Source organism: Panulirus ornatus, chromosome 8 (assembly GCF_036320965.1).
Source record: "Panulirus ornatus isolate Po-2019 chromosome 8, ASM3632096v1, whole genome shotgun sequence".
Taxonomy (NCBI): Eukaryota; Metazoa; Arthropoda; class Malacostraca; order Decapoda; family Palinuridae; genus Panulirus; species Panulirus ornatus.
In genome coordinates, this window is record NC_092231.1 from 17,218,729 (window position 1) to 17,233,634 (window position 14,906).

Consider the following 14,906-nt stretch of genomic DNA (forward strand, 5'->3'; position numbering starts at 1 on the left):
TACCTACACAGCTTTCCATGGTCCACCCCAGACGCTTCACATGCCCTGATTCAATCACTGACAGCACGTCAACCCCAGTATACCACATCGCTCCAATTCACTCTATTCCTTGCCCTCCTTTCACCCTCCTGCATGTTCAGGCCCCGATCACACAAAATCTTTTTCACTCCATCTTTCCACCTCCAATTTGGTCTCCCTCTTCTCCTCGTTCCCTCCACCTCCGACACATATATCCTCTTGGTCAATCTTTCCTCACTCATTCTCTCCATGTGCCCAAACCATTTCAAAACACCCTCTTCTGCTCTCTCAACCACGCTCTTTTTATTTCCACACATCTCTCTTACCCTTACGTTACTTACTCGATCAAACCACCTCACACCACACATTTTCCTCAAACATCTCATTTCCAGCACATCCATCCTCCTGCGCACATCTCTATCCATAGCCCACGCCTCGCAACCATACAACATTGTTGGTACCACTATTCCTTCAAACATACCCATTTTTGCTTTCCGAGATAATGTTCTCGACTTCCACACATTTTTCAAGGCTCCCAAAATTTTCGCCCCCTCCCCCACCCTATGATCCACTTCCGCTTCCATGGTTCCATCCGCTGACAGATCCACTCCCAGATATCTAAAACACTTCACTTCCTCCAGTTTTTCTCCATTCAAACTCACCTCCCAATTGACTTGACCCTCACCCCTACTGTACCTAATAACCTTGCTCTTATTCACATTTACTCTTAACTTTCTTCTTCCACACACTTTACCAAACTCAGTCACCAGCTTCTGCAGTTTCTCACATGAATCAGCCACCAGCGCTGTATCATCAGCGAACAACAACTGACTCACTTCCCAAGCTCTCTCATCCCCAACAGACTTCATACTTGCCCCTCTTTCCAGGACTCTTGCATTTACCTCCCTAACAACCCCATCCATAAACAAATTAAACAACCATGGAGACATCACACACCCCTGCCGCAAACCTACATTCACTGAGAACCAATCACTTTCCTCTCTTCCTACACGTACACATGCCTTACATCCTCGATAAAAACTTTTCACTGCTTCTAACAACTTGCCTCCCACACCATATATTCTTAATACCTTCCACAGAGCATCTCTATCAACTCTATCATATGCCTTCTCCAGATCCATAAATGCTACATACAAATCCATTTGCTTCTCTAAGTATTTCTCACATACATTCTTCAAAGCAAACACCTGATCCACACATCCTCTACCACTTCTGAAACCGCACTGCTCTTCCCCAATCTGATGCTCTGTACATGCCTTCACCCTCTCAATCAATACCCTCCCATATAATTTACCAGGAATACTCAACAAACTTATACCTCTGTAATTTGAGCACTCACTCTTATCCCCTTTGCCTTTGTACAATGGCACTATGCACGCATTCCGCCAATCCTCAGGCACCTCACCATGAGTCATACATACATTAAATAACCTTACCAACCAGTCAACAATACAGTCACCCCCTTTTTTAATAAATTCCACTGCAATACCATCCAAACCTGCTGCCTTGCCGGCTTTCATCTTCCGCAAAGCTTTTACTACCTCTTCTCTGTTTACCAAATCATTTTCCCTAACCCTCTCACTTTGCACACCACCTCGACCAAAACACCCTATATCTGCCACTCTGTCATCAGACACATTCAACAAACCTTCAAAATACTCATTCCATCTCCTTCTCACATCACCGCTACTTGTTATCACCTCCCCATTTACGCCCTTCACTGAAGTTCCCATTTGCTCCCTTGTCTTACGCACCCTATTTACCTCCTTCCAGAACATCTTTTTATTCTCCCTAAAATTTACTGATAGTCTCTCACCCCAACTCTCATTTGCCCTTTCTTTCACCTCTTGCACCTTTCTCTTGACCTCCTGTCTCTTTCTTTTATACTTCTCCCACTCAATTGCATTTTTTCCCTGCAAAAATCGTCCAAATGCCTCTCTCTTCTCTTTCACCAATACTCTTACTTCTTCATCCCACCACTCACTACCCTTTCTAAACAGCCCACCTCCCACTCTTCTCATGCCACAAGCATCTTTTGCGCAATCCATCACTGATTCCCTAAATACATCCCATTCCTCCCCCACTCCCCTTACTTCCATATATATATATATTTATATATTTATATATATATATATATTTATATATTTATTATTTTATTATACTTTGTCGCTGTCTCCCGCGTTTGCGAGGTAGCGCAAGGAAACAGACGAAAGAAATGGCCCAACCCCCCCCATACACATGTATATACATACGTCCACACACGCAAATATACATACCTACACAGCTTTCCATGGTTTACCCCAGACGCTTCACATGCCTTGATTCAATCCACTGACAGCACGTCAACCCCGGTATACCACATCGCTCCAATTCACTCTATTCCTTGCCCTCCTTTCACCCTCCTGCATGTTCAGGCCCCGATCACACAAAATCTTTTTCACTCCATCTTTCCACCTCCAATTTGGTCTCCCTCTTCTCCTCGTTCCCTCCACCTCCGACACATATATCCTCTTGGTCAATCTTTCCTCACTCATTCTCTCCATGTGCCCAAACCACTTCAAAACACCCTCTTCTGCTCTCTCAACCACGCTCTTTTTATTTCCATACATCTCTCTTACCCTTACGTTACTCACTCGATCAAACCACCTCACACCACACATTGTCCTCAAACATCTCATTTCCAGCACATCCATCCTCCTGCGCACAACTCTATCCATAGCCCACGCCTAGCAACCATACAACATTGTTGGAACCACTATTCCTTCAAACATACCCATTTTTGCTTTCCGAGATAATGTTCTCGACTTCCACACATTCTTCAAGGCTCCCAGAATTTTAGCCCCCTCCCCCACCCTATGATCCACTTCCGCTTCCATGGTTCCATCCGCTGCCAGATCCACTCCCAGATATCTAAAACACTTCACTTCCTCCAGTTTTTCTCCATTCAAACTCACCTCCCAATTGACTTGACCCTCAACCCTACTGTACCTAATAACCTTGCTCTTATTCACATTTACTCTTAACTTTCTTCTTCCACACACTTTACCAAACTCAGTCACCAGCTTCTGCAGTTTCTCACATGAATCAGCCACCAGCGCTGTATCATCAGCGAACAACAACTGACTCACTTCCCAAGCTCTCTCATCCCCAACAGACTTCATACTTGCCCCTCTTTCTAAAACTCTTGCATTTACCTCCCTAACAACCCCATCCATAAACAAATTAAACAACCATGGAGACATCACACACCCCTGCCGCAAACCTACATTCACTGAGAACCAATCACTTTCCTCTCTTCCTAAATGTACACATGCCTTACATCCTCGATAAAAACTTTTCACTGCTTCTAACAACTTTCCTCCCACACCATATATTCTTAATACCTTCCACAGAGCATCTCTATCAACTCTATCATATGCCTTCTCCAGATCCATAAATGCTACATACAAATCCATTTGCTTTTCTACGTATTTCTCACATACATTCTTCAAAGCAAACACCTGATCCACACATCCTCTACCACTTCTGAAACCACACTGCTCTTCCCCAATCTGATGCTCTGTACATGCCTTCACCCTCTCAATCAATACCCTCCCATATAATTTACCAGGAATACTCAACAAACTTATACCTCTGTAATTTGAGCACTCACTCTTATCCCCTTTGCCTTTGTACAATGGCACTATGCACGCATTCCGCCAATCCTCAGGCACCTCACCATGAGTCATACATACATTAAATAACCTTACCAACCAGTCAACAATACAGTCACCCCCTTTTTTAATAAATTCCACTGCAATACCATCCAAACCTGCTGCCTTGCCGGCTTTCATCTTCCGCAAAGCTTTCACTACCTCTTCTCTGTTTACCAAATCATTTTCCCTAACCCTCTCACTTTGCACACCACCTCGACCAAAACACCCTATATCTGCCACTCTATCATCAAACACATTCAACAAACCTTCAAAATATTCACTCCATTTCCTTCTCACATCACCACTACTTGTTATCACCTCCCCATTTGCGCCCTTCACTGAAGTTCCCATTTGCTCCCTTGTCTTACGCACTTTATTTACCTCCTTCCAGAACATCTTTTTATTCTCCCTAAAATTTAATGATACTCTCTCACCCCAACTCTCATTTGCCCTTTTTTTCACCTCTTGCACCTTTCTCTTGACCTCCTGTCTCTTTCTTTTATACATCTCCCACTCAATTGTATTTTTTCCCTGCAAAAATCGTCCAAATGCCTCTCTCTTCTCTTTCACTAATACTCTTACTTCTTCATCCCACCACTCACTACCCTTTCTAATCAACCCACCTCCCACTCTTCTCATGCCACAAGCATCTTTTGCGCAATCCATCACTGATTCCCTAAATACATCCCATTCCTCCCCCACTCCCCTTACTTCCATTGTTCTCACCTTTTTCCATTCTGTACTCAGTCTCTCCTGGTACTTCCTCACACAGGTCTCCTTCCCAAGCTCACTTACTCTCACCACCCTCTTCACCCCAACATTCACTCTTCTTTTCTGAAAACCCATAGAAATCTTCAAGTACATGTATTCTTAATCCCCTATCGCCAGGGATATATATATATATATATATATATATATATATATATATATATATATTTTCTTCTTTGTCGGTCTCCCGCGTTTGCGAGGTAGCGCAAGGAAACAGACGAAAGAAATGGCCCAACCCCCCCCATACACATATATATACATACGTCCACACACGCAAATATACATACCTACACAGCTTTTCATGGTTTACCCCAGACGCTTCACATGCCCTGATTCAATCCACTGACAGCACGTCAACCCCGGTATACCACATCGCTCCAATTCACTCTATTCCTTGCCCTCCTTTCACCCTCCTGCATGTTCAGGCCCCGATCACACAAAATCTTCTTCACTCCATCTTTCCACCTCCAATTTGGTCTCCCTCTTCTCCTCGTTCCCTCCACCTCCGACACATATATCCTCTTGGTCAATCTTTCCTCACTCATTCTCTCCATGTGCCCAAACCATTTCAAACCACCCTCTTCTGCTCTCTCAACCATGCTCTTTTTATTTCCACACATCTCTCTTACCCTTACGTTACTTACTCGATCAAACCACCTCACACCACACATTGTCCTCAAACATCTCATTTCCAGCACATCCATCCTCCTGCGCACAACTCTATCCATAGCCCACGCCTCGCAACCATACAACATTGTTGGAACCACTATTCCTTCAAACATACCCATTTTTGCTTTCCGAGATAATGTTCTCGACTTCCACACATTCTTCAAGGCTCCCAGAATTTTCGCCCCCTCCCCCACCCTATGATCCACTTCCGCTTCCATGGTTCCATCCGCTGACAGATCCACTCCCAGATATCTAAAACACTTCACTTCCTCCAGTTTTTCTCCATTCAAACTCACCTCCCAATTGACTTGACCCTCGACCCTACTGTACCTAATAACCTTGCTCTTATTCACATTTACTCTTAACTTTCTTCTTTCACACACTTTACCAAACTCAGTCACCAGCTTCTGCAGTTTCTCACATGAATCAGCCACCAGCGCTGTATCATCAGCGAACAACAACTGACTCACTTCCCAAGCTCTCTCATCCCCAACAGACTTCATACTTGCCCCTCTTTCCAAAACTCTTGCATTCACCTCCCTAACAACCCCATCCATAAACAAATTAAACAACCATGGAGACATCACACACCCCTGCCGCAAACCTACATTCACTGAGAACCAATCACTTTCCTCTCTTCCTACACGTACACATGCCTTACATCCTCGATAAAAACTTTTCACTGCTTCTAACAACTTGCCTCCCACACCATATATTCTTAATACCTTCCACAGAGCATCTCTATCAACTCTATCATATGCCTTCTCCAGATCCATAAATGCTACATACAAATCCATTTGCTTTTCTAAGTATTTCTCACATACATTCTTCAAAGCAAACACCTGATCCACACATCCTCTACCACTTCTGAAACCACACTGCTCTTCCCCAATCTGATGCTCTGTACATGCCTTCACCCTCTCAATCAATACCCTCCCATATAATTTACCAGGAATACTCAGCAAACTTATACCTCTGTAATTTGAGCACTCACTCTTATCCCCTTTGCCTTTGTACAATGGCACTATGCACGCATTCCGCCAATCCTCAGGCACCTCACCATGAGTCATACATACATTAAATAACCTTACCAACCAGTCAACAATACAGTCACCCCCTTTTTTAATAAATTCCACTGCAATACCATCCAAACCTGCTGCCTTGCCGGCTTTCATCTTCCGCAAAGCTTTTACTACCTCTTCTCTGTTTACCAAATCATTTTCCCTAACCCTCTCGCTTTGCACACCACCTCGACCAAAACACCCTATATCTGCCACTCTATCATCAAACACATTCAACAAACCTTCAAAATACTCACTCCATCTCCTTCTCACATCACCACTACTTGTTATCACCTCCCCATTTGCGCCCTTCACTGAAGTTCCCATTTGCTCCCTTGTCTTACGCACTTTATTTACCTCCTTCCAGAACATCTTTTTATTCTCCCTAAAATTTAATGATACTCTCTCACCCCAACTCTCATTTGCCCTTTTTTTCACCTCTTGCACCTTTCTCTTGACCTCCTGTCTCTTTCTTTTATACATCTCCCACTCAATTGCATTTTTTCCCTGCAAAAATCGTCCAAATGCCTCTCTCTTCTCTTTCACTAATACTCTTACTTCTTCATCCCACCACTCACTACCCTTTCTAATCAACCCATCTCCCACTCTTCTCATGCCACAAGCATCTCTTGCGCAATCCATCACTGATTCCCTAAATACATCCCATTCCTCCCCCACTCCCCTTACTTCCATTGTTCTCACCTTTTTCCATTCTGTACTCAGTCTCTCCTGGTACTTCCTCACACAAGTCTCCTTCCCAAGCTCACTTACTCTCACCACCCTCTTCACCCCAACATTCACTCTTCTTTTCTGAAAACCCATACTAATCTTCACCTTAGCCTCCACAAGATAATGATCAGACATCCCTCCAGTTGCACCTCTCAGCACATTAACATCCAAAAGTCTCTCTTTCGCGCGCCTGTCAATTAACACGTAATCCAATAACGCTCTCTGGCCACCTCTCCTACTTACATAAGTATACTTATGTATATCTCGCTTTTTAAACCAGGTATTCCCAATCATCAGTCCTTTATCAGCACATAAATCTACAAGCTCTTCACCATTTCCATTTACAACACTGAACACCCCATGTATACCAATTATTCCCTCAACTGCCACATTACTCACCTTTGCATTCAAATCACCCATCACTATAACCCGGTCTCGTGCATCAAAACCACTAACACACTCATTCAGCTGCTCCCAAAACACTTGCCTCTCATGATCTTTCTTCTCATGCCCAGGTGCATATGCACCAATAATCACCCAACTCTCTCCATCAACTTTCAGTTTTACCCATATTAATCGAGAATTTACTTTCTTACATTCTATCACATACTCCCACAACTCCTGTTTCAGGAGTATTGCTACTCCTTCCCTTGCTCTTGTCTTCTCACTAACCCATGACTTTACTCCCAAGACCTTCCCAAACCACTCTTCCCCTTTACCCTTGAGCTTCGTTTCACTCAGAGCCAAAACATCCAGGTTCCTTTCCTCAAACATACTACCTATCTCTCCTTTTTTCACATCTTGGTTACATCCACACACATTTAGGCACCCCAATCTGAGCCTTCGAGGAGGATGAGCACTCCCCGCGTGACTCCTTCTTCTGTTTCCCATTTTAGAAAGTTAAAATTGACGAGAACTACTATTGACGTTTGTGTAAATAAATTATACATTTCCTTTTTACATAGCCAGAGGTTGAACCAGTATGTGACTCATTTTTCATTTTATTTCAAGCTAGAAGTTTCAGTTTTCTAAATTGTTTCTTACATTTTTCATATGTATATATATGTGTGTGTGTGTGTGTGTGTGTGTATATGTGCGTATGTGTGTGTATATATATATATATATATATATATATATATATATATATATATATATATATATTATCCCTGGGGATAGGGGTGAAAGAATACTTCCCACGCATTCCTCGCGTGTCGTAGAAAGCGACTAGAGGGGACGGGAGCGGGGGGCCAGAAATCCTCCCCTCCTTGTACTTTTTTTAACTTTCTAAAATGGGAAACAGAAGAATATATATATATATATATATATATATATATATATATATGGGGTAAACCATGGAAAGTTCTGTGAGGCCTGGATGTGGAAAGGGAGCTGTGGTTTCGGTGCATTATTACATGACAGCTAGAGACTGAGTGTGAACGAATGTGGCCTTTGTAGTCTTTTCCTAGCGCTACTTCGCACACATGAGGGGGGAGGGGGTTGTTATTTCATGTGTCGTGAGGTGGCGATGGGAATGAATAAAGGCAGACAGTATGAATTATCCCTGGGGATAGGGGATTAAGAATACTTCCCACGTATTCCCTGCGTGTCGTAGAAGGCGACTAAAAGGGGAGGGAGCGGGAGGCTGAAAATCCTCCCCTCTCATTTTATTTTTTTAATTTTCCAAAAGAAGGAACAGAGGGGGGCCAGGTGAGGATATTCCACAAAGGCCCAGTCCTCTGTTCTTAATGCTACCTCGCTAACGCAGGAAATGGCGAATAGTTTAAAAGGAAACAGACGAAAGAAATGGCCCAACCCACCCCCATACACATGTATATACATACGTCCACACACGCAAATATACATACCTACACAGCTTTCCATGGTTCACCCCAGACGCTTCACATGCCCTGATTCAATCCACTGACAGCACGTCAACCCCGGTATACCACATCGATCCAATTCACTCTATTCCTTGCCCTCCTTTCACCCTCCTGCATGTTCAGGCCCCGATCACACAAAATCTTTTTCACTCCATCTTTCCACCTCCAATTTGGTCTCCCACTTCTCCTCGTTCCCTCCACCTCCGACACATATATCCTCTTCGTCAATCTTTCCTCACTCATTCTCTCCATGTGACCAAACCATTTCAAAACACCCTCTTCTGCTCTCTCAACCATGCTCTTTTTATTTCCACACATCTCTCTTACCCTTACATTACTTACTCGATCAAACCACCTCACACCACACATTGTCCTCAAACATCCCATTTCCAGCACATCCACCCTCCTGCACACAACTCTATCCATAGCCCACGCCTCGCAGCCATACAACATTGTTGGGACCACTATTCCTTCAAACATATCCATTTTTGCTTTCCGAGATAATTTTCTCGACTACCACACATTCTTTAATGCTCCCAGAACTTTCGCCCCCTTCCCCACCCTATGATTCACTTCCACTTCCATGGTTCCATCCATTGCCAAATCCACTCCCAGATATCTAAAACACTTCACTTCCTCCAGTTTTTCTCCATTCAAACTTACCTCCCAATTGATTTGTCCCTCAACCCTACTGTACCTAATAACCTTGCTCTTATTCACATTTACTTTCAGCTTTCTTCTTTCACACACTTTACCAAACTCAGTCACCAACTTCTGAAGTTTCTCACACAAATCAGCCACCAGCGCTGTATCATCAGCGAACAACAACTGACTCACTTCCCAAGCTCTCTCATCCACAACAGACTGCATACTTGCCCCTCTTTCCAAAACTCTTGCATTCACCTCCCTAACAACCCCATCCATAAACAAATTAAACAACCATGGAGACATCACACACCCCTGCTGCAAACCTACATTCACTGAGAACCAATCACTTTCCTCTCTTCCTACACATACACATGCCTTACATCCTCGATAAAAACTTTTCACTGCTTCTAACAACTAGCCTCCCACACCATATATTCTTAATACCTTCCACAAAACATCTCTATCAACTCTATCATATTGGTTCCAACAATGTTATATGGTTGCAAGGCGTGGGCTATAGAGAGAGTTGTGCGGAGGAGGTAAATGTGCTGGAAATGAGATGTTTGAGGACAATATGTGGTGAGAGGTGGTTTGATCGAGTAAGTAATGTAAGGGTAAGAGAGATGTGTGGTAATAAAAAGAGTGTGGTTGAGAGAGCAGAAGAGGATGTTTTGAAATTGTTTGGTCACATGGAGAGAATGACTGAGGAAAAATTGACCAAGAGGATATATGTGTCAGAGGTGGAGGGAACGAGGAGAAGGGGGAGACCAAATTGGAGGTGGAAAGATGGAGTGAAACAGATTTTGAATGATCAGGGCCTGAACATGCAGGAGGGTGAGAGGTGTGCAAGGAATAGAGTGAATTGGAATGGTGTGGTATACCGGGGTTGATGTGCTGTCAATGGATTGAACCAGGGCATGTGAAGCATCTGGGGTAAACCATGGAAAGTTGTGTGGGGCCTGGATGTGGAAAGGGAGGTGTGGTTTCGGTGCATTATTACATGACAGCTAGAGACTAAGTGTGAACGAATGTGGCCTTTGTTGTCTTTTCCTAGTGCTACCTCGCGCACATGGGGGGGGGGGGGGGGGGTGTTATTTCATATGTGGCGGGGTGGCGATGGGAATGAATAAAGGCAAACAGTACGAATTATGTACATGTGTATATATGAATATGTCTGTGTGTATATGTATATGTATACATTGAGATGTTATCCCTGGGGATAGGGGAGAAAGAATACTTCCCACATATTCCCTGGATGTCGTAGAAGACAACTAAAAGGGAAGGGAGCGGGTGGCTGGAAATCCCCCCTCTCGTTTTTTTAATTTTCCAAAAGAAGGAACAGAGAATGGGGCCAGGTGAGGATATTCCCTTAAAGGCCCAGTCCTTTGTTCTTAATGCTACCCAACTAATGCGGGAACTGGCGAATAGTATGAAATGAAAAAATGAAACGTTGAGATGTATAGGTATGTATATTTGCGTGTGTGGACGTGCATGCATATACACGTATATGTATATGTTTCCTTTAGCTACCTCGCTAATGTGGGAGACAGTGACAAAGCAAAATAATATATATATATATATATATATATATATATATATATATATATATATATATATATATATATATATATATATTATCCCTGGGGATAGGGGATTAAGAATACTTCCCACGTATTCCCTGCGTGTCGTAGAAGGCGACTAAAAGGGGAGGGAGCGGGGGGCTGGAAATCCTCCCCTCTCTTTTTTTTTTTAATTTTCCAAAAGAAGGAACAGAGGGGGCCAGGTGAGGATATTCCAAAAAAGGCCCAATCCTCTGTTCTTAACGCTACCTCGCTATTGCGGGAAACGGCGAATAGTATAAAAAAAAAAAAATATATATATATATATATATGTTTGAAGGAATAGTGGTTCCAACAATGTTGTATGGTTGCGAGGCGTGGGCTATGGATAGAGATGTGCGCAGGAGGATGGATGTGCTGGAAATGAGATGTTTGAGGAAAATGTGTGGTGTGAGGTGGTTTGATCGAGTAAGTAACGTAAGGGTAAGAGAGATGTGTGGAAATAAAAAGAGCGTGGTTGAGAGAGCAGAAGAGGGTGTTTTGAAATGGTTTGGGCACATGGAGAGAATGAGTGAGGAAAGATTGACCAAGAGGATATATGTGTCGGAGGTGGAGGGAACGAGGAGAAGAGGGAGACCAAATTGGAGGTGGAAAGATGGAGTGAAAAAGATTTTGTGTGATCGGGGCCTGAACATGCAGGAGGGTGAAAGGAGGGCAAGGAATAGAGTGAATTGGAGCGATGTGGTATACAGGGGTTGACGTGCTGTCAGTGGATTGAATCAAGGCATGTGAAGCGTCTGGGGTAAACCATGGAAAGCTGTGTAGGTATGTATATTTGCGTGTGTGGACGTGTGTATGTACATGTGTATGGGGGGGGGTTGGGCCATTTCTTTCGTCTGTTTCCTTGCGCTACCTCGCAAACGCGGGAGACAGCGACAAAGTATAAAAAAAAAAAAAATATATATATTTTCACCTCTTGCACCTTTCTCTTGACCTCCTGTCTCTTTCTTTTATACATCTCCCACTCAATTGCATTTTTTCCCTGCAAAAATCGTCCAAATGCCTCTCTCCTCTCTTTCACTAATACTCTTACTTCTTCATCCCACCACTCACTACCCTTTCTAATCAACCCACCTCCCACTCTTCTCATGCCACAAGCATCTTTTGCGCAATCCATCACTGATTCCCTAAATACATCCCATTCCTCCCCCACTCCCCTTACTTCCATTGTTCTCACCTTTTTCCATTCTGTACTCAGTCTCTCCTGGTACTTCCTCACACAAGTCTCCTTCTCAAGCTCACTTACTCTCACCACCCTCTTCACCCCAACATTCACTCTTCTTTTCTGAAAACCCATACAAATCTTCACCTTAGCCTCCACAAGATAATGATCAGACATCCCTCCAGTTGCACCTCTCAGCACATTAACATCCAAAAGTCTCTCTTTCGCGCGCCTGTCAATTAACACGTAATCCAATAACGCTCTCTGGCCATCTCTCCTACTTACATAAGTATACTTATGTATATCTCGCTTTTTAAACCAGGTATTCCCAATCATCAGTCCTTTTTCAGCACATAAATCTACAAGCTCTTCACCATTTCCATTTACAACACTGAACACCCCATGTATACCAATTATTCCCTCAACTGCCACATTACTCACCTTTGCATTCAAATCACCCATCACTATAACCCGGTCTCGTGCATCAGTGAAGGGTGCAAATGGGGAGGTGATAACAAGTAGTGGTGATGTGAGAAGGAGATGGAGTGAGTATTTTGAAGGTTTGTTGAATGTGTTTGATGATAGAGTGGCAGATATAGGGTGTTTTGGTCGAGGTGGTGTGCAAAGTGAGAGGGTTAGGGAAAATGATTTGGTAAACAGAGAAGAGGTAGTAAAAGCTTTGCGGAAGATGAAAGCCGGCAAGGCAGCAGGTTTGGATGGTATTGCAGTGGAATTTATTAAAAAAGGGGGTGACTGTATTGTTGACTGGTTGGTAACTGGTTGGTAAGGTTATTTAATGTATGTATGACTCATGGTGAGGTGCCTGAGGATTGGCGGAATGCGTGCATAGTGCCATTGTACAAAGGCAAAAGGGATAAGAGTGAGTGCTCAAATTACAGAGGTATAAGTTTGTTGAGTATTCCTGGTAAATTATATGGGAGAGTATTGATTGAGAGGGTGAAGGCATGTACAGAGCATCAGATTGGGGAAGAGCAGTGTGGTTTCAGAAGTGGTAGAAGATGTGTGGATCAGGTGTTTGCTTTGAAGAATGTATGTGAGAAATATTTAGAAAAGCAAATGGATTTGTATGTAGCATTTATGGATCTGGAGAAGGCATATGATAGAGTTGATAGAGATGCTCTGTGGAAGGTATTAAGAATATATGGTGTGGGAGGCAAGTTGTTAGAAGCAGTGAAAAATTTTTATCGAGGATGTAAGGCATGTGTACGTATAGGAAGAGAGGAAAGTGATTGGTTCTCAGTGAATGTAGGTTTGCGGCAGGGGTGTGTGATGTCTCCATGGTTGTTTAATTTGTTTATGGATGGGGTTGTTAGGGAGGTGAGTGCAAGAGTTTTGGAAAGAGGGGCAAGTATGAAGTCTGTTGGGGATGAGAGAGCTTGGGAAGTGAGTCAGTTGTTGTTCGCTGATGATACAGCGCTGGTGGCTGATTCATGTGAGAAACTGCAGAAGCTGGTGACTGAGTTTGGTAAAGTGTGTGAAAGAAGAAAGTTAAGAGTAAATGAGAATAAGAGTAAGGTTATTAGGTACAGTAGGGTTGAGGGTCAAGTCAATTGGGAGGTGAGTTTGAATGGAGAAAAACTGGAGGAAGTGAAGTGTTTTAGATATCTGGGAGTGGATCTGGCAGCAGATGGAACCATGGAAGCGGAAGTGGATCATAGGGTGGGGGAGGGGGCGAAAATACTGGGAGCCTTGAAGAATGTGTGGAAGTCGAGAACATTATCTCGGAAAGCAAAAATGGGTATGTTTATAGGAATAGTGGTTCCAACAATGTCGTATGGTTGCGAGGCGTGGGCTATGGATAGAGTTGTGCGCAGGAGGATGGATGTGCTGGAAATGAGATGTTTGAGGACAATGTGTGGTGTGAGGTGGTTTGATCGAGTAAGTAACGTAAGGGTAAGAGAGATGTATTTTTTTTTTTTTATTATACTTTGTCGCTGTCTCCCGCGTTTGCGAGGTAGCGCAAGGAAACAGACGAAAGAAATGGCCCAACCCCCCCCCATACACATGTATATACATACGTCCACACACGCAAATATACATACCCATACATCTCAATGTACACATATATATACACACACAGACACATACATAAATACACATGTACACAATTCACAGTCTGCCTTTATTCATTCCCATCACCACCTCGCCACACATGGAATAACATCCCCCTCCCCCTCGTGTGTGCAAGGTAGCGCTAGGAAAAGACAACAAAGGCCCCATTCGTTCACATTCAGTCTCTAGCTGTCATGCAATAATGCACCGAAACCACGGCTCCCTTTCCACATCCAGGCCCCACACAACTTTCCATGGTTTACCCCAGACGCTTCAAATGCCCTGATTCAATCAATTGACAGCATGTCGACCCCGGTATACCACATCGATCCAATTCACTCTATTCCTTGCACGCCTTTCACCCTCCTGCATATTCAGGCCCCGATCTCTCAAAATCTTTTTCACTCCATCTTTCCAGCTCCAATTTGGTCTCCCACTTCTCCTCATTCCCTCCACCTCCGACACATATATCCTCTTGGTCAATCTTTCCTCACTCATAAATAAATAAATAAATAAAAAGAGCGTGGTTGAGAGAGCAGAAGAGGGTGTTTTGAAATGGTTTG

The 14,906-nt window shown here is 43.4% G+C and overlaps 1 protein-coding gene across 7 annotated transcripts in view; it reads right to left on the reverse strand.

The window, feature by feature from the left end:
• LOC139749847 (tudor domain-containing protein 7-like) overlaps positions 1–14,906 on the reverse strand; it is a 406,719-nt gene that overhangs the window by 381,073 nt on the left and 10,740 nt on the right. The window lies entirely within an intron of this gene.